Genomic DNA, 19,936 nt, shown 5'->3' with positions numbered 1-19,936 from the left:
GTTTGCTTTGGCTCTTCAGGGTCTTTTTTGTTTCCATACAAATTGTGAAATTTTTTGTTCTAGTTCTGTGAAAAATGCCATTGGTAGTTTGTTAGGGATTGCACTGAATCTGTAGATTGCTTTGGGTAGTAGAGTCATTTTCACAATGTTGATTCTTCCAATCCAAGAACATGGCATATTTCTTCATTTGTTTGTATCATCTTTAATTTCTTTTATCAGTGTCTTATAGTTTCCTGCATACAGGTCTTCACTTACTGTCTAAACAGAAAACACCTATTGCCCAGCTTATGATTCCTTATGAGCCCCAGTGAATGCAGCTATACTCAGACCATACAGATTCCTTATCCACAGTTTGCTGATGTGTAACAAGATCAAGGAAGAAGAGAACTGTCCTGCGTAGAGTTTATCCCTTTATTCCAGCTCACATTCACATTTTAACATTTGAATGATAGTCATGGAGGGAGTGAAGTGGGGCGAGATTTTGGTGCCCATTTAACAGATGAGCAAATAGAGGCTCAAGGCCACGCAACAGGAAGTCAGAATCAGAGTCCAAGTCTTCTGACCTTGGGTACCCAGATGAATTTTACATGATCTGGCTGTTCACAAATGGACGAAATGTAAGTAGTTTCCTGCTTCAATCAGGACTCAGTGAGCAAAGGTGCAGAGCCTGTCCTGTGACTGCACTGGCCACACGAAATTGGTTAATTTGTAGCTGAGGCCCCAGGCCAGCATTAGGGCATCCAGATGGCTGGGGTCTGGAGAACTCTGTGTCATTTTCCATCTAATCCTGCCTTTGGAAGTTTGGTAAAGGTTCTGGAGTCTGAGCTCCCTGAGACCTTGGACAAGTCACTTCCCCTCTCTGATACTTGGTTCCCTAACTATAAGGAGGAGGATTAAATGAGAGGCATTGAGTGCTCAGCCCACCTGCTGGCATGCTACAGGTGGAGCAGGTGTTTGTCTTTTTTGGCCATCCAATTCCCTCTCTCCATTTTGCTAACATCCCACAAATGAGTCCTGCCTTCCCAAGCCAACGGCAGAAACTCCAATTCCCACACCTCTTTGTGGCTTGGATACGGTCACGTGGCCCACACTCTACCAATCAGACACACCCGTGGGAGACAAAAATTCAGAATGGAGCGTTGTGGGGTGGCCACTGTGCCCAAGGGATCTGAGCTTCTAGAAAATACCGTGGCAAGGCTATCAGTCTTTCTGGGGCCTCAGCAGTGGCTGGGACTTCCATGTCTGGGCCCAATTTCATCAGGACAGACACGGCAGCCTTGGTGTGTTACCAAAGCAGCTCCCATGGTGTGGTTGAAGTCTCTTCCTGCTGCCTAGCTTGCAGACTGCATTCTGACACTCCCCTCAACCTACACGAGGATTTGGGAACACTTAATATCTTTCAACAAATCCCTCTCTTGCTTTAACTGGCCAAAGTGGGTCTATTGTTTGCAGCCGAGCCCAGACAGTGTTCTCTAAGTGGCAGGTGTTATACTCCGAAGTCCTCCCTCCAAGGTGAAGAAGACGGAGGATAAACCAGCTCTTCGCAGAGGCCTCTGCGTGCAGTCTTGGTCGGCAGCCCAGCCCTGGTGGGCGCTAGCGCTTGCCAGAGCCTCAGACGACTGGATATCAGCACAAACAGATGAGTCACCAGCAGCAAGCACAGGGTGTCAGTAAACTTGAGCGCCAAGAGGCAGAGATTCTGCCTGGCCGGGGCAGGGGACGGCGCTGTGACTAGAGAGGCACCCCTCGGGGCAGAGCGGCGGGCAAGGTCCTGATGGAACGAAGGTAAGGGGACACTTTGGGGGTCCCAGACACTGAGCAGGATGGAGCTGGTCCAGCTGCTCTGCAGAGTCCTCCCGGGCCCAGGGAGCTGCACCAAGATGGAAAGAGCAGGACCCCTGGGTCCTTTCCTCTCCTCTGTTTTTGCCCCGTGTGTCCCCGAGGATAGTGCTTCACCCCCACCCCTGCAACAGTGACCCCGGTGGGCCTGGCTCTGGGCCAAGCAGGGGGTCCTGCAGGCTCCTCCACACCCACCCCCGTTCCCAGCCACCATTCCCCCCTCCTGACTTCCAGGGGAGGTACGATGTGTGGACTGGGGAGTGGGCACAGGCCTCTCCTTCCAGGTGGAAATGTGGAGGAGCCCCCACTCCACTCCCCACTGCCAGCGCTACCTGCAGCCCAGATGGACCTTTCTAGACCAAGGTCTGGGCTTCCACCAAACCGTCTCAGCGGCCCAGCCTCCATCCCTCTCCCCTTACACCCCAGCCTCCCCACAACCAAAACTGCTCCTGTGGGTGTTCATTTACATTCATTTTTAAAAATTTTTATTTTATATTGGAGTCTCGTTGAGTTACAATGTTGTGTTAGTTTTAGGTGTACAGCAAAGTGATTCTGTTATACGTATACCTATTCATTTACATTCTTTTAAATTAAGTACATTCATTATTTCAGTGTCAACCAGGTGCCCAGCACTCTCTGGGCCACCTTATGCCGCCCTCCTCTGGTTCCCAAGACCCCACCCCTGAGCAGGGCTCTCAGCCTGGCTGCAGGTTAGAATCACCTGGAGGGCTTTAAGATGACCCATGCCCATAAGGGATCTTATTATGAGAGGTGATGAGAAAATTCTAGAACTGGGTTATGGTGATGGTTGCGCAACCCTGGAGATTTAAAAACCATTTAGCGGTACCCTCAAAATGGACGCATTTTATGGTATGTGAATTATACCTCTGTAAAGTTTGTTTTTTTAAAAAAAATACCCATGTCTTTTCCTGATGCCCTAACTCATTTGTTATTGCAACTTTAGCTGAAAAACATGTATTTACCTATGTTCCCCTGCATATTCGACAGCCAGCACTGAATATCCTTTTTTCAAAATGTACAGGCCAGTGATAAGGTAGAATTCATGACAGAGTCTACCTACCCTGGGGGAGCTGGTGGGGGGGACCCACGGAGTCAGAGCCTAGGCCACTGGGTTCACTCTCCTCCAGCAGGGAGATGGGTCTCCTTTTGTCCCCTCCTCCCCAGGTTCCCATGCCCCCATCCCGTGTGAGCCTCCGAGGGCTGGTCTCAGGGGTGAGAGTCAAAATATTTAACCACGGGCCGGGACCATCAGCCCAGATGCCCACTATAAACAATCAGGGCCTTTTTTCAGGCCAAATGTTGACCTGGCTGGTCTCTCACAGGGCAGCATGTGGCCCATGGTGCATCGGACCTCCCAGGAAGTTTTCCCCAGGGCTTTCTGTTTGGAGACCGGTTCTATGTGAGCCTGTGCGTGGCCAATGGAGCTTAAAATCATGGGCCTCTTATAAGTGCACAAGGAAGGTTGGCTGTTACGTGCTGGGCACTGTTCTAAGCACTTTGTAGATAAACTCATTAATAACTCACAACAACCCTGGGAAGCAGAGATGATCGTCATCATCCCCATGTGGCAGAGGAGTTTAAAAAGGGACAGAGGGCTTCCCTGGTGGCGCGGTGGTTGAGGGTCCGCCTGCCGATGCACGGGACGCGGGTTCGTGTCCTGGTCTGGGAAGATCCCACATGCCGCGGAGCGGCTGGGCCCGTGAGCCATGGCCGCTGAGCCTGCGCATCCGGAGCCTGTGCTCTGCAACGGGAGAGGCCACAACAGTGAGAGGCCCGCGTACCGCAAAAAAAAAAAAAAAAAAGGGACAGAGGCCCAGAGTAACACAGAGCTTGTGAGTGGGGGCACTGTGATTGAACCCCTACGGATTTGTCTCTAGACACTGGTATCCCAATGCTTCCATTTACGACTTCTGTTTGAAAACATCACACACAGGGATATTCACTCCTTCACTTAACAAATATCTACTGAATAGCGACTGTGCGCTAGACGCTGTTCTAGGCACTGGAGCTACGACAGTGAGCAAATCAGACACAGCTCCCGCTCTCCCGCAGCTAGTGTAGGGTGGATGTGGGGAGCAGGAAATAGACCATGGTCATGGACATAAAATAAATACAGAATTTCAGACAGTGGCATGCTATAGGAAGACAATAAAATGGGGAGGGAAGATGGAGAGTGAGGGAGATCAGGGGACACCTTTAGGTGAGACAGGAGACAGCTCTCAGGGAGGTGACATTTAAGCTGAGATCTGAATGATGACAAGGAGATGATAGAGAAAAATCTGGGGAAAGAGTATTCCAGGCAGAAGGCACAGCAAGTGCAAAGGCCCTGAGGTAGGCAAAGGTTTAAGGAACAAAGAGAAAGAAACCCTTGGGGCTCCATTAATGTGAGCAAGCCGGGGAGTGATTATGGAATTACTGTCCATTTCCTTAGGTGTGATAGTGATGGGGAGGTCATCTGAAAGAACAGTTTATTCTTAGGAGATGCCCACTCGAGTCCTGAGCGGTGATTTGCCACGATGTCCTCAACTTCCTTTCAAATCATTCAGCAACATATCAGGGTACATGGCAAACTATTAACACCTGTTGATTCCAGGTGGCGGGTATAGCATATCCACTGTACTATTCTTTCAATTTCTCATTTGAAATTTTCATAATAAAGAGAGAAGTAAGTGAGCAGAGAAAGATGGTGGTAGGTGGCCAGAGTTGGAACCATGTAGATCTTGTGGTCCTGCTCAGGAATTTGGATTTTCATCTAAGCAGAAGGGATTTTAAGCCTGGGAGTGGCATGAGCTGGTTTGCTTTGGCATCACAGCAGCTGTCTTGGATTTGCAGACGATGGAGGAGTCTCTCTAGAGGCCCATGGTAGCACATTTCTGATTTTTTTTTAATAAGTTTATTTATTTATTGACTTTTGTCTACGTTGGGTCTTTGTTGCTGCGCGTGGGCTTTCTCTAGTTGTGGTGAGTGGGGGCTACTCTTCATTGCGGTGCACGGGCTTCTCATTGCGGTGGCTTCTCTTGCTGCAGAGCATGGACTCTAGGTGCACGGGCTTCAGTAGTTGTGGCACGTGGGCTTCAGTAGTTGTGGCACGCGGGCTCAGTAGCTGTGGCTCGCGGGCTGTAGAGCGCAGACTCAGTAGCTGTGGCACACGGGCTTAGTTGCTCTGCAGCATGTGGGATCTTCCCGGGCCAGGGCTTGAACCCATGTCCCACATTTCCGATTCCGATTCAACGAACACTCCCAGCCAGGCATCGTGCGCACATTTACCTTCATTAATCTCACTTAGACCACATGAAAACCTGCAATGTCCTCAATATTATTCTCATTCTTAAAATGAGGAAACTGAGCCCCGAGGTGATCGGCTAAGGAGTCACCAGCCAGTGGGGGCAGAGACCAGGTTAGTAAGAACTTCAGCCCTGGGGCAGGGCTAAGTCATTATTTCACTTTTCCTAAATCAGCCACCAGCATTAATCATAATTGATAAATTGACTAATTACAACCAAAGTTCAAAAGTGATTTTTCTAGAAAGCAATTGTAAAAAGGAGGGGTGCTGTCACAGAGAGAGACTAAATTGAATTGCACTTATGGTCAAATGGACCCAGCTTTTCCCCTTTAGAAAACCATGGTCCACCAGAGACGCACAAGCTCTGCCTTGTCCACGGAGATCTGCAGCTGTGCTGCCTGGGGCTGCAGTACTCATTTTAATACACAATTACAGGAGGACTAACACAGTTTGTGTGTCTGTTTCATTCCATCACAAATTACATGAAATTCACCTATTTAATCTTTCTTGATCATTTATCCAAAAGAGAACTATTGGTGTATTGTTAACCAACCAGACAAATCATCACTGTTACCTGTGTTCTTAACTGGAGGCAGCCTGTCTTTCATTAGCAAGAATTCAGAATAAACATCATTGCTCTTTGAGATCACTCATAAGCAGCCCCCCCCCCCGAGACTGCAATTATACCCGTTTATAATTCTCCTACCTCCCAATCTAACCCTTGATTCATGAATGTGCACTTTTAGGCGTCGGGCGTTAGAATAAATTAGACTATACAATTACGTGTAATTAAGGAGGGAAATGGGTACCTCATTGCAAAGATGAGCCCTGTTTTGCTGAAGTAAAGCACGTCTGTGTGAGCTGCCAGCCCAGCATGAAATATACAATTAATGTTCTTTTGACTTAATGGAGGTTGATGGTGCTGTTTTTCATTATCACAATATCTCAAGAAATGTAAACAGTGTTTCTCTAACGCAATTGCAGTTCTACAGACAAGACAGCTTGGGTCTAAGTCAAAACTCAGCAGAATTAACCGCAAATTCTCCATGTTATGGAAGATGCTGGGATTCGTATTTGAAAACCCATGCAAAACTGTCCCCACTGAGGAGCTGAGAAGTTGGATCCCAACCCCCCGGGGGTGACTGCCGCCTCTTTGGGTTTGTAGAAGCAAGTTACAGTCAAACTCGTGTGGGTTATTGAAGCCACCTGTGCCCCACTTCGGAGGCTCACTCGCATTTCCAAACCTCCCCTCTGCAGTCCTGTTTCTACTCTCAGCGTTTCTCCTTGACACGCAAATTTGTTCGAGCTAGTTAAAAGCTCGATTTTTACAGTCTCATAAAATCCCATCTACTCCAACCCAAATGCAGCCAGAAGCACTTGGACAATCAGATTGAGTTTCAGCCTCTTGATGGAGATAAACACACAGCAGGATGATTTTTTTTTTTTTTTAATTGTTGCATAGGAGTCCCTGAAATAGAAGAGCATTCTGGCTGAGCCAGGTCGATAGAACCAGACGGGGGTTCTGCACAAAGGGAACACACGGGAGGAGGAAAGGGGACTTGTGGGTGTCAAGGGAAAGGTACCCTGAGGTTAAAGCAACAAGGAGGTGGGGAGTGGTGTGAGAAGCCTGAAAAGCCCGATTACCCAACCAGGACCAGGGTCATCACAGCGAGAGGTGCCACCAGAGTGAGGAGGGACACGGAGCTGAGACAGGCCGTCCCCGACGGTGTGAGTGGAGACCGGCAGGGGCTGCAGAATCAGGAGGTGGAAGGGCCTGAGACTTATACTGAGGCCGCACCCAGGACCCCACCCAGTCGTGGCTGAGTGACTTCCCAGGCTGGGGGGCATCTGAGCCCCTGAGACCCCTTGTGTCTCCCAGGCAGACCCTGAGCTCCCAAATGGGGCCAGGAGTCCCCACCTGCCTGGAGGGAACCTGGAAAACTTAGGCCGAGGCCTCGGACCGAAAGGACCATGGGTTTGCTGAGAATTATAGGACAACGTGGCCAGAGGGCACTTTGCAGACCTCTGGGCGTCTGAGCTGGCGAGTTAAGTCCTGACCTGAAGCCGGATCTAGAGCAGCTGCCTACAATGGACACACGTACGTGGTTGCACACATACACGGGCACGTGTACACACACACGAAGAGGCACTCACACAACAAGACCCATCTCCTTCCTAATAAAGGACAAGGGGCAAGTCACAGACATCACAACATTTGGTCTATGAACAGCAACAGCGGAAAGAATAAATATCCAAAACAGATAATCAAATGACACCATCTCAGCCCCACCTATAGCCCCACAAAGGTGAGCTGCCCCTCCGCTACTGGGGTTCCCTGATGAGGAGACAGGATGGAGAAGAAAACTGCAGGCGCAGCCCATTTAGGGAAGGGAGAGCCATTCATCAAGATGTGAGGCTTTACCTCTTCACCATCACCAACAAAAAGTGGTGGGACCCCCCCACCCTTTTGGCCTCATCTTTGCAGAAGGGACACATTTGCTGCAGAGCCTCTATTACCGTGCTATCCGGGAGAAGTATAAAGCTGGCTATGTATGTAACTTGTTTTCTTTTTATTTCTTTTTATTTCTTTCTTTTTTTTTTTGTTTTGGCCGCATCCTGCAGCATGTGGGATCTTAGTTCCCCAACCAGGGATCCTGGACCAGGCCTCATGAATGTGAGGCCTGAAGGAAGGCAGTGTGTTTCTGAACTTGTTTGCAGTGGAATTCCCCTCTACCTCTGCAATATTCTCCAGAACCCAACATAACAAGTAGGCAAAAGGCAGATCTCACCTCCTTCCACCACCCCAGGCCGCTGAGACACCCCCATGGGGCTCTGAGGTCCCAGTTAGAAAACTGTTGCCCCAGGGAAAACATGTCCCAAAGCCAGGCAGAGCCTCAAGTGGGTCAAAATCCCGTTTGTCAACTTTGTGACCGTGATTAATACCCTTTTACCTTTCTGAGCATCAGTTTTCTTGCAAGATGAAGAGGATTACAGGAGGTAACCTGGTACAAACACTCAGCCGTGGACCACAGAACCTACTAGAGCTGCACTGTCCAATATGGGGTCCCCTAGCCCCATGTGGTTGGTCTGAATTGAGAGCTGCTGTAAGCATAAAATCCATACTGGATTCCAAAGACTTAGTAAGAAAAAAGAATGTCAGATCTCTCATTAATAATGTGTACACTGATTATGTGTTGAAGCGATAATATTTGGGATATACTAGGTTAAATAAACTATTATTAAAGTTAATTTCACCTGTTTCTGTTTCTTTTTCCAAGGCAGCTACCAGAAAATGTTAAATTACATACATAGCTAGGACATCCCCGGTGGTCCAGTGGTTAAGACTCTGCCTTCCAATGCAGGAGGCGTGGGTTCCATCCCTGGTTGGGGAACTAAGATCCCACATGCCGCAGGGTGCGACCAAAACAAAAAAAAAACACGGAAAAAAATTACATACTTAGCCAGCTTTATACTTCTCCCGGATAGCACGGTAATAGAGGCTCTGCAGCAAATGTGTCCCTTCTGCAAAGATGAGGCCAAAAGGGTAGGGGTCCCCACTATTTTTCATTGCTGATGGTGAAGAGGTAAGCCTCACATTTTGATTCAAGGCAAAAAGAGGGCAGAGGAACAGCAACCTCAGTGGTCCCAAAAGGTGGGCACCAGAATCTGATTTGGAAAAGCAAGTTCCAGGTTTTTCTGATTTACTTAGACTGTAAATTGATCTGGGGTAGCTAAGGGAGATTATGGCGGGGAGAGCCTAGAGCCCCCGCCATAAAGGAGTCAGGACACTCAATTTGAATTTCTGATGAACAATGAAGAATTTTTTAGTATAAGTATATCCTCATGGACCTTCTGTATTTTTATTTACTAAATATGACAACCCCAGCTAGCATGAAAGAAGACTGCGGCAGAGAAAAGAGACGCTGTGTTGGAAAGTAACAATGGCCTGGAATTTTAAAAAAACTCTGAAGCCAAATGTGTTGGGTTCAAATCCTGGGTCCACTACTTACAGTTGTGTAATATTGGTATAATAATACCTCGTAAGAGTGTTACCAGGTTTACCTCAGTTACTACTGCCTGCAAGTATACCTATCTACAGCTGAGTCTTTTTTCCCTTAGCAGCTCAGCTGTGCTTTCTGCAGCTACTAGTTGGTTCTCTGCCGGCTCATTGCCCATCCCTATCAGCCAGGTCCCCCTCTGGCCTCTTCTGCGACGCTGGGGACAGTGGAAAGCGCGGTAGACAGCACCACCTTGAGTCGAATTCCTCCCCTTTCGGAGGAAGCCACTTTCTCCTCCTTTCTTTCCTATTCCCGAACCATTTCTGGGCAACGGCAGCTATTTTCACGTGAGCTCAAGTTAATGTCTCAGGGAGATTCCTGGGCGCGTGGGCAGTTCACCCTTCGACCCAGCCGCGGGCCACAGCTCGAGCCGGCGTCTCCAAAAGCTAACGTGTGTGGTTAGAGGCGAGCGCCGGGCTTTCAGCGAAGGCGGTCGGGTGTTTGCAGGCCGGGGCGAGCCCTTGTGAAAGCAGATAAAACATTTATTAACGTGTCATTACGAGGAGAGCGCCCGGCCGGGACCGTCGTACGTCCCGAGGAACACTTGGCTCCTTCCAGCTCAGAGGGAGGAGAAAAAGAAAGCGGAAAAGAGGCAAGGATTCTTTCTCTTCGCTTCCAGCCAAGTGGACCTGATCGATGGCCCTCCTGACTTTATTGCAATATTTGAGTTATTAGAGATGCCCCCCTCATGTGTGTGTGTGTCAACACACACACACACCCTCACACGCACGGCTCCGGCCCGCGTCCCTCCCTCATTTCCAGCTCCTGGGCGAATCCCACAGCTGTTTCAACTCTCCGCCGAGGGCGAGCTGGAGCGAGTGTGTGTCGGGTGAGTGTGCGTCTGTGGCCCGGCGAGGGTGCGCGCTCGGCGCCGGGAGCGCGGCCAGCGGGGTCCCGAGGCATCAGGAGGCAGAGGGCTGTCCGGACCCCCGCTCTCCGCCGTTGAGCCGTCCGGGGCCAGACTTCGGGGCCGGGGCCGGACGCCGGGGACAGCAGGGCCGGGCCAGCCGGGCCGCCCGTCCTTCCAGCCAGAGGTAAAGAGCTCGCGCGCGCTGGGGCACCGGGAGGGCGCCGCGGCGGGGTCCCCCGCGGCTGCCGGCCCGCCGCTCCCCTCCGCGGCGCGCGCTCGCCTCCCCCGCGCGGAGCTGGGCGGCAGGCAGGCAGTCGGGGGGCCGGGCCGCACGGTGCCAAGGGGCAGGCTCGGGCGGCGCGGCGGCCAGGCTGCGGCGATGCGAGAGCCGCCCGGGCAAGGTGCGGACCCGGACTTTGGCGAGGGCGGCGCGCCGGGGCGGGGGCCGGGGGGCGGCGGCGGCGGAGCCAGAGGGCGGAGAGGCGGGAGGAGGCGGAGGGAGGGGAGGAGGAGCGGCAGCAGCACTCGCTGGGGATGCAGCAGCGGCGGCGGCGGCGGCAGCAACAGCAGCAGCAGCAGCAGCGGCGCGGACTCCCCTGCGCCCCGCGGCCCGGCCGGGCTGCGGTAGAGGCGGCGTCGCCCAGCGCCCGCTGAGGCCGCCGGGGCCGTGCGCGCTGGTGAGTGGGGCGCGGGGGCCAGGTGGGCGGGGCGGGGGCTCCCCGCGGCCGGAGTCGGCTCCGGGGCGCGCGCGGCCGCGACTGCTTCCCAGGTGAGCTTGGGGCCAGTCCCCACCGCTAGGCTCCGGCCCCAGCGCAGAGCGCGGGCTGCAGGGTGGCTCCGGCGCCGGCGGGCCGCGGGAGGATGACCCGTTTGACCCCTCTGGCGGGTTGGGCGAGCGGGCGAGGACTTTCCACCGCGCCCCTGACCCGCCGACGCGCCTCGCGGAGCCTTGGAGACCTTGGAGGCAGCGCTCCTGGGCTCGCCGGCCGCAGGGGGCTGGCCTCTTTGACCCCTTTGAGTTTAGACCCAACGGACCGGCTAGAAGCCAGACCACGTGGGGCTTGTCCGGGCAGGACACGGGAAAGCAGTGGACCGGATCTTCAGAGTGATAGGGAGCTCGCACATACTGAAAGCAAATGGGATTATAAAAACAAATCTCCTCCTAGGCTGGGTCGGAACCAGTTCTCATCTCCTTGTAGAGAGATGCTCCCGTCCAGCCGCCCGAGGATTTCGGAGTGTGACAGTGGAGCCGCAGCGATTTCTAGAACTGTACTTTTTCTTGTCTTTTAATATTCTTTATAGTAGTTCATTCATTCGTTCTGCAAGCCTTTATGGAGCACCTCCTGGTGCCCGGCACCGCGTTATGACCTAGAGAAAAGCGATGAACAGGCTCGAGTTCCTGAGCACCACAAGCTTTCAGTTCACTTTGAGGGCAGCTAGGAAAAGAGATGCGGTCTAAGGGTGGGAAACAGTAAGGTGACACCCACAAATCCTAGTTTTGCCCAGTGACCTCTGTCCGCAATTCCCCGTGTAGAGACTGAAGACCATGGCCCCTGCACACAGTAGGACAAGCCCAGACATTCATTTTGACAGTCCCCTTTTTCCTTCTCCTCTTCGCCCTTCCTGAAAGTTCTGAATCAATTCCCTGCCCCCTCTGCTCTCTGGACAGCCTTTCCTGCAGCTTGTTTTAATCACTTTTTGAGTTAAAAGTCAATATTTAATTAACCAAGTCATTACATTTAGCTTACATTTGAATCTGGGTATTTGCACATCTGTGCATGTCGGGACACCCTCCCGCGTGCCCCTCCATCTGTCCCCTGCCTCTTTCCCACAGCGCCACTCTACCTTCCTTTGGGGCAGAGAAGGGAGGCTGCTCTTGGGCAGGTTCTCTGGGGGCCAGAGAAGCAGGGAGGATGGGCTTTCCCTGGAGGACACCCAGTGTCTCTCCCCGGAGCAGGAACAGTTACTCTCATCTTGTAGATAATAGTGAAGGAGATTTGCTATTGCTGCATCTCCACTACCCATTGTGGAGCCACTGGAGGGTTTTAATTAAATTAAAGGCATTCATTCCATGTAGAAAGGGGGTGGGGAGGACAGACTGAAGACCACTCACCTGGTGAGAGAGGTTCTCCCAGCTGTGCTTGTCCCACGTGTGGAGGAGAGAACTCATCACAACAGCCTGTCCGGGTGTGTAACTTAGTGTCCTCATAGCAGCTCGAGGGGAGATGGTGGCAGGCTTTGCTGATGGCAGTTGGACGTTTGCTCACGAAGGATCTTCCTTGGGCCAAGTTTATGCACATAAATGCATGATGTCGGCATGGCTGCCATGGCTGAGAGTCAGTGTGGGTTTGGGCTTTGGGCTTTGTGTATATTTTTCGGTTTTTTTATTTGAATTTATGGCTTTGTCTGAAACCTTAATAGCATGTTAAGTTTTCAAACTTGAGGGTTGAGTGATGAGTTAATTGTAAAAAGCCTCCGCCTGGAGGAGGACCAGGCGGCTGTGTGTGAGACTGTGTGTGGTGTATGTACATGTGTGTGTCCCCTGCCCAGCAACTCCCTTTAGCCGCCATCCCTAGGACCTAGCTGGTGTGCGGTCGCACACCCTCACACTTGAAGATCCTTTAGATTTGGGAATAATATTTCCCTCTTCCTTTCCCTGGATATGTTCGCTTTTTCTGTTTGGACCTGCCTCAAGGGGGCAGCTTCTGGTCTTCTGAGTTAGCCAGCCAGGGAATCTGGCCCAACTCCATCCAATCTGTTTTTAGACTTCCTTCCCTCAGAAAGAGACTGAAAGCCTTGTCCTGCAGGAGAATATCATCATTTCTGACCATTTTGTATTTAAAAGAAAGGGTTTAGTCTAGACTTGATATGATAGTTAACACTTATGTAGTGTTTCAGGGGCCAAGCACTGTTCTAAATCCTTAGGCATGATAACTCATTCACTCAAAACACCTGGGAGGTAGGTCCTGTGATTGTCATCGTGTTAAAGAGGAGGAAACTAAGGCACTGAGAGGATCGTGACTTTCCAACAGCTGGTCAGTGGTACAGCTGGGATTGGCAAGACCCTGGGCCTCCGGGGTCCACTCTGACCCACTGTACTCGCTTCCCTCCTTGACCTTTATTCCAAGTGTAGAAGAAACAGATATGCAGTGGGGAAAAAAAAGAAACACAATTAGACGATCAAACTTTGAAAGGCAGAAGCCCCTCAGTAGTCCCACTTCTCTCCAAAAATCTCCAGTGTTTGGGGGAGGCTGGGGTTTGTATTTTGGTTTTGGGGGTGAGGGATGCCTTGAGGAAAATATGTGATTGCCTGGCCATGTTCCCTTCTCCCTGCAATTACGCACACACTCTCCCTGAGTCAGGATGCAAAGGGATGTATCACGCGGACTGACAGCCAAAAGCCATGAGATCTGAGGGGAGGGTTCGTGCCCACTGAAGGCACAATGGCAAGAGGGTGAAAATTCTCCAAGAGGTGTGGCCCTCTTGTGGTTGGTGATGGAGTCGCATCGGCCTGTCCCTGGAGGGGTGGGGGAGGGGAGGGGGTCCAGGGCCCTTTGTTTCAGGCCTGGGCCCTGTGTGACCAGTGGATGTGGAAGGTAGGGCCTCCTCTCAGTGCTGACCTCCAGGTGAGGGAGGCCTCACCCTGGCCTACCTTCCACGCACTTCCTTGTGATGGGCCCTGGCGGAAAATCTGCAGTGCCCCTGATCCAGATGCAAGGCGCTGCCTAATTGGAAGATCATTAAGATCATTATAATTAATTGGCATCCTGATAAATGGCGTGTTTGCCTAACTGGGGTGGTTGCTAGGGAACCAGGCCTCACTCGGAGAGGAGAGGGGAAGTGGCGTTAGGCTGGCTGCAGGTGGGTGTCAGGGTTACAGACCCAGCGGGTTAACGGGTGGGAAGCGAGAGCCGTCCTCACCCGCATCTGCTGGTGTTTACTGGGCAGCAGCTGTGTGCAAGTCGCAAGTGGATTATCAGGGGTACTTTCCTAGAAGGACTGGGAAGTAACCGGGACCTTTTCTCTTGTAAGCAACAGAAAGTAGGGGGAAAAAATCACAAATCAATTTAAGAAGAGAAAGGGACTTACTGGCTTTCATGACCAAAAAATGCTAAGGTAACAGCTTCAGGCGCAGCTGAGTCAGGGCTCAGATTTTGGCCTGAAAATCTGTTCCTCTCCGTCTCTGCTCTTTCTTCCACGGGGCTGGTTTCTCTCTCCAGCTCTGAGAGGCGGGCAGCCTCTAGCACCGTGGTCAGGAGAGCAAGGCTGCGTGGCTACCTGCCCGGTTATGTGATCCACGGCACGTTACTTAACCTTTCTATTGCCTCAGTGTTCTCAACCAGCAAGTGTCGATAATCACAGCACCTCTCTCCTGGCTGGTAGGAAAGGCTAAAATGAGATCATCAGTGTCAAGGGCTTTAACATGGTGTCTGACACAGGCAAGCCCTGGGGAAACATTGGCTGTTCTCATGAGTAAGGAGTTGAGCTCAAGAGCTGTCCTCTCATTCTCTCTGGTTTGAGCCCACCAGGAAAGAACAAGCCTCTTTTCTGGTAATGCCCACCCAAGCCCCAACCGTCCCTCTGATTAGACTGTTTTATGTCACGTGCTCACTCCAGGTCAGCCACTGGCCATGGAAATGAGTCAATGACCATGGGCTTAGGCCAGGCTCCCAGGGCCCGCCCTGGAGCTGGGGGCAAACCAACTAAGACCCCAAGGCCCCAGAGGACACCAGGGAAAGGGAGGCTGGCTGCTGGGGAGGCAGACCACCAGTGCCTATGATGAGGGGGGACATGAATGTGACACATGATGGCCAGATGGACCTGCTTCCAGTTTGGTCGAGGGGGTACCGCAGAAACAGCTGCTTAGTGGACAGCCTCCCCTGCCCCTCCACTGAGGTTAACAAGTGCTGGAGGCTGGACTTTTCTGCCTTAGTGTCTGACAGGTGCTACCTGGCCTGAATTTTTTTTTTTTCAGGTAAGGCTTTATTGGGGCCCCTGCTGCTGCGGGGGTGGGGGGTAAGAACAAGTACAGGTTCCCTTGCTGGCTCGCTCCCTCCCTCAGGGTGTGTGAGCTGATTCCTTATATGGGGTGATGGTAGGGGTATGTCCAGGGGTCGGACTGGAGCGGTGGCTTAGGTGGGCTGCCCCCCCCTTAGGTGGTGTTGTGTGCAGGGGGCATGCGCAGTGCCCTGTTTTTGCTCCGGGCTCTTTAAAAGTGGCAGTTGAGCTTTTTGGTCTCTTTGTATCTTGTTGTCCAGAATTTGCCCCAATTGTGCATGCGCACAGTTATTTTTAATCCCTTATAGTTTCTTTGTATTTTGTTGCTCGAGGAGACGTTTGAGCAGGTGCAAGAACTGCGGCACTGCAGCAAAGGGTCCCAGGTCCCAGCCTGTCTCATTTCCCGCGAGAGACTCTGCACCTTTATCCTTAAGGGGTAAGGGGCTGAAGGTCTCTTCTTCTGAAACTCTTCCTCCTGGATGGGCTACAGACCCTGGTGTCTTCTAGGCTCCAACGGTTTGAAGTAAGGCTCATGACGGCTCAAGGCATTTAGCCCATTCCAGCAGAGAGTGGCCCGGGTCCCTACAGGTCCTTGAGACAGTCAGCGAGGGACTTCTACGATTCTGTGACTTCTGGTGGGGCAGTGTTTGCCCAACCTTCCACCATGAGAGTCGTCTGGAGGTATTTGTTAAAAAGCTCAAATTCCAGACCCTGCTGAATCAAACTCCCAGGGAGGGCCCTGGCTGCTGGAAGGGAACCAGAGTGCCCTGTGTGTGTGTGCGTGTGTGTGTGTTCCACATCAGCAAAGAGGTGGAAAGAGGGCCCATCGAGTGTGCATATCTTGTACTCCTGTCTGATGCAGGGGCAGCCAGAAGGCAGAGGAAATGCTCTAAATGAGATCAGGCGTATAAAGGTGTTCTGGAAACTGCAGTACAGATTAAGAGGTCATTCCTCTTATTTGTCAGTGCACACGTGTTTATTGAGCAGCTATTGTGTGACAGGCACTGTGTTAGGCGTTAGGATGAACAAGAGAGAACCCTACTCTCATGGAATTACATTCCAGAGGGTGAGAAAGCAGATAATACACAAGCAAACGAGTCCGAGGCTCTTTCAGAAAGTGCCAGGCTGTACGGTGGAAATAAGATAGTGACATGATGGGAAATTATGGGGAGTGGGGGAGGGCAACTTTTGGCAGGTGGTCAAGGGAGGCCCCTCTGAGGATGTGACTTTTGAGTTTTGACCTAAATTTTGAGATGAGCCAACCTGGGGAAGATGTAGAGGAAGAGCATTCCAGGTAGAAGGAGCAGCCAGTGCAAAGGCCTGGAGGTGGAGAGGAGTGGCCTGTTCAAGACACCTGTTTAAAACACAAATAGAAGTCCAGTGGGGTGAAGGGTAGTGAGTAAGCGGCGGGGTGGGGTGGGGGTGGGGGTTGAGGTCAGTGGTGAGAAATGGGGGCCAAGGTGAGAAATTTAGAATTTATTTCAAATGAAATGGAAAACCACTGGAGAGTTTTAAGTCAGGGAATGACAGGATTGGTGTTTTAAAAAGATGTCAGTGGCTACCATGAGAGGGATGCTTTGCAGGTGGAAGCAGAGACATGAGGATGGTGAGCTGATATGGGCCAGGATTTTGGTGGTAGGAATGGAGATGGAGTGAAATGGGTGGATTGGAGATATATTTGGGGGGCAAAGCCTGTGGAACTTTCTGGTGGATTGGATACTCAAAGTGAGGGAAGAGCTGTAGTTTTCAACCAAGGACAACTTTGCCCCCCAGGAGACATTTAGCAATGTCTGGAGGTGTTTTTGGTTGTCACAACTAGGGAGGAGATGCTACTGGTATCTAGTGGGTGGAGGCCAGGGATGCTGTTAAACACCCTACAATGTGCAGGACAACCCCACAACAGAGACTGACTCAGCCCCATATATCTCTAAGGCCGAGGAGTCAAAGATGACTGGGCAGCTTGGAGTATGGTGATTCCTAAGTAGGGAAGACGAGGAGAGAAGGTTTGGAGGAGCGAGGATAATCCAGAATGTAGTCGTGGAAATGTTGGGTTTGAGATGACACTCGACCTGGGTGGCGGAAGGCTCACTGGGTGCTGGATACACAAGTCTGGAGCTGGTTGGTACTGGCAAGTGAAATTTGAGAGTCATCGGTACATCCATGTTATTTTAAGCCCTGGGACTGGACACAATCATCTAGGGAGAATGTATTTTGTTCCCTGATGGGCTTTCCTCCCTCGTCCCCCGCTCCAGTGCCTGTCATGCATCAATTGGATGAATATTTTTAGACATCCCACACGCTCACCTCTTTATGATCCTCCTGAGAAATTCCCAAAGGCCCAGGCTGAGCCCCTTCACCCCACCTTGTCCATCTACTCATTGCTCAGTGATTAGCAGACAGAGCTAAATAGTCATCACTCTGCAGCAGATGCCCTCGGGAAACTGCTGAAGTTCAAATGGGATCCTGGGCCTTACAGGCAGCACAGTGCCTCCTTGGTAGAACAGCTGGTCACATGGTCTTCAGAGCTTCTCCTCCAGCCCAGACCCAGACTTCGTGGAATTCTCTCTAACCAGTATCTGCCACTGTTTTGAATTTTCCACGGTCTCTTAATATGATTCCAAAACACATGCTGCCCGGTGGCCCTGGCCTCTGACGTGTAGCTTCGTCTTACGAAAGGCCTGTATCCACTGCTTTATACGCCTGGGCCTTGATTGAAACTTGGATAAGTTCTATCCCAAACTCAGAGTCGTTATGAGCAGGGCTTGTGTGTGTGAGTTGATGGATAGGGCTGTCCCCGGAGACCATGAACAGTACCCGAGATGTGTTTGGCCAGGTGGAAGCCAGATGTGTTAGGAGAAGAATGCTGCCAACAGCCTTTCTTATTGGCTGGAGACCAGGGTCCCAGCGGGTGACTTGACCCACCTCAGCAGCCAGAACAGGGGAGTGTTTTTAGCCACAAAAGTCCAGGAGATGTTCATGCTCTGGTGAAAATCACATCATCCAAAAGCAGCATTTCTGGCCTGTTCTAGAGACGGGCACTGTCCACAGACTTCTGATTGCAGGCCACTTACCTTGATATTTCAGAGAGGAGGAGAGCCTACTAGAGTCTTAGTGGTTTGGAGTCCTAATCACTTGAGTGTGAATCAAGATGTGTTCACTGCAAGTAATAGAATTCCTGGCTGAGAGTGGCTTGTGCAGTAGCAACACTTAATTCTCACATAATGAGAATCCAAAGTGGGGGAGCCCAAGGGCCAATTTGTTGCTAAAAAATAATGTCCTCAAGGACCCAGGATGTTCCTAGCCTGTTCCTCTGTCCTCAGCTTCATGGTCTTTGTTGCTTCATGATCTCAAGATGGCTGCCACAGCTCCAGACATCACATCCCCCTACAAAATGGGAATAAAGAGCAGGATTCCTTGTGATCTCTCTTTTAATTAGAGAGCAAAATCCTTCCAAGAACACCCCCACCCCAGCAGACTTAGGTTTAGCTTCATTGCCCTGGGGTTGGGTTTTGTACTAGCCTCTAAGCCAAACACTGACAAAGGGAAATAGGGTTTTTATGTTCGGTTTAGCTTAGTTGTTCCCCAAATTAGCAGGTCAAACACCTTCTTCTTATAACAAACAGATTTTGACAAGTTTACCTGAAGTAAATTCATAGATAATATAACCTGTCTACACATATATTTTAATCAATAAAGTACCCTCACTGTAATTTAAAGAAAAGCTAAAAAGGAAAGTGATTTCTAATTAAGCATATATATTGCAGCCTATGAACACTTAGACACAACTACATTAGAAGGTGTAAGAAGCAGTCAGATGCTCACACTAGTATAGAATCACATAAATCTGACAGCTACAGATGCAGTGGGATACAGATGTTTGGGTTTGGCAACTTGAAGACCACAAGTGCTATGGCCATAAGTAATACGATTTTCCAAAGCAGAACAATTTACCAAATTTTCCAAAGGAAACAAACTACAGTCTTCCCTCAGTTTACTTAGCGGTTGCATTCCTGGAAAATTCAGCATAGGGTAGAACCACACAAATACATCTTTGGCGTTTATGTGTGAAGCGGAGTTCATGTCTAAGATCAGGCAATGTAAAATCTTTTTCACCTACATGAGTGTCTGGTGGGATGTCCAAAAGTCATGCTGGAAATGGGGCGACTCTTCACTGCGTGGAGCATTGCATTATCCGCCATCCCTGCAACCCCACTAGACACCAGAAGCATCCCCCAGTCATGTGACAACCAAAACCTCACAAATTCCAGAGAAACGCCTCTTTGGGGAATGATTTCACCCCCTGGAGAACCACTGGCTTAGACTAATGCTGGTTTGTTGCCAGGGTGGGGGAAGATCCACCCCCTGAAAAAACTGGGGTCCTGTAGACCAGGGAATGACCGGAAGGGGAGGCACCCACAGTTTCTGCCTCAGATTTGTCCCCAAGCCCCTCTTTCTGCCCCTCACCCTTCCTGTTGACGTGTTCCTAAAATGTCCCAGTCCAGCCAGTGAAATAAACGCATGTGGTTGGCGTGGACCAGGCTCTCCAGTGAATGGGGTGATGAGTTCTCGGGTTAATCTGGGTATTAGTGGTTTCCACCTGGACAGGAGATGAAGATGGTACAGATGATTGAACATAACGCCCTGAGAATCCATGTGTCATCATGGTCAAGGGCGTAGACTCCAGAACCAGACTTCCTGGTTCAGATCCCAGCTTGGCCATTCAGAAGCTGGGTGGAGCTGGGCAAGTCACTTGACCACTCTGAGCCGAGAGCCCTCTTCTGTACAATGGGGGCAATCCCAGTAGACTCCTCCTAGAGTTACTGTGAAACACTGGAACAGTGTGTGGGTACATGGAAATTGCCTCAAAACGTAGATGTTATTGCCGTC

The 19,936-nt window shown here is 50.9% G+C and overlaps 1 protein-coding gene across 5 annotated transcripts in view; it reads left to right on the top strand.

Annotated features, from left to right (window-relative positions):
• The first annotated feature begins 9,509 nt into the window (after nucleotides 1–9,509).
• The window catches only part of SULF2 (sulfatase 2), a 140,664-nt gene continuing 130,237 nt past the window's right edge, over nucleotides 9,510–19,936 (top strand). Inside the window, exon 1 of one of the 5 annotated variants that reach the window (XM_067708375.1) lies at nucleotides 9,510–10,030. The gene's annotated coding sequence lies outside the window, so the exon portion shown is untranslated. Of the gene's footprint in view, nucleotides 10,031–10,069; nucleotides 10,236–10,588; nucleotides 10,729–19,936 lie in introns of those variants that run through there. The other 4 variants (XM_067708374.1, XM_067708371.1, XM_067708373.1 and 1 more) reach the window with 4 other exon arrangements.

This window comes from Pseudorca crassidens, chromosome 15 (assembly GCF_039906515.1).
Source record: "Pseudorca crassidens isolate mPseCra1 chromosome 15, mPseCra1.hap1, whole genome shotgun sequence".
NCBI classification, from domain to species: domain Eukaryota; kingdom Metazoa; phylum Chordata; class Mammalia; order Artiodactyla; family Delphinidae; genus Pseudorca; species Pseudorca crassidens.
Note: the sequence above shows the minus strand (reverse complement) of the source record. Positions and strands in the feature narration are given on the sequence as shown.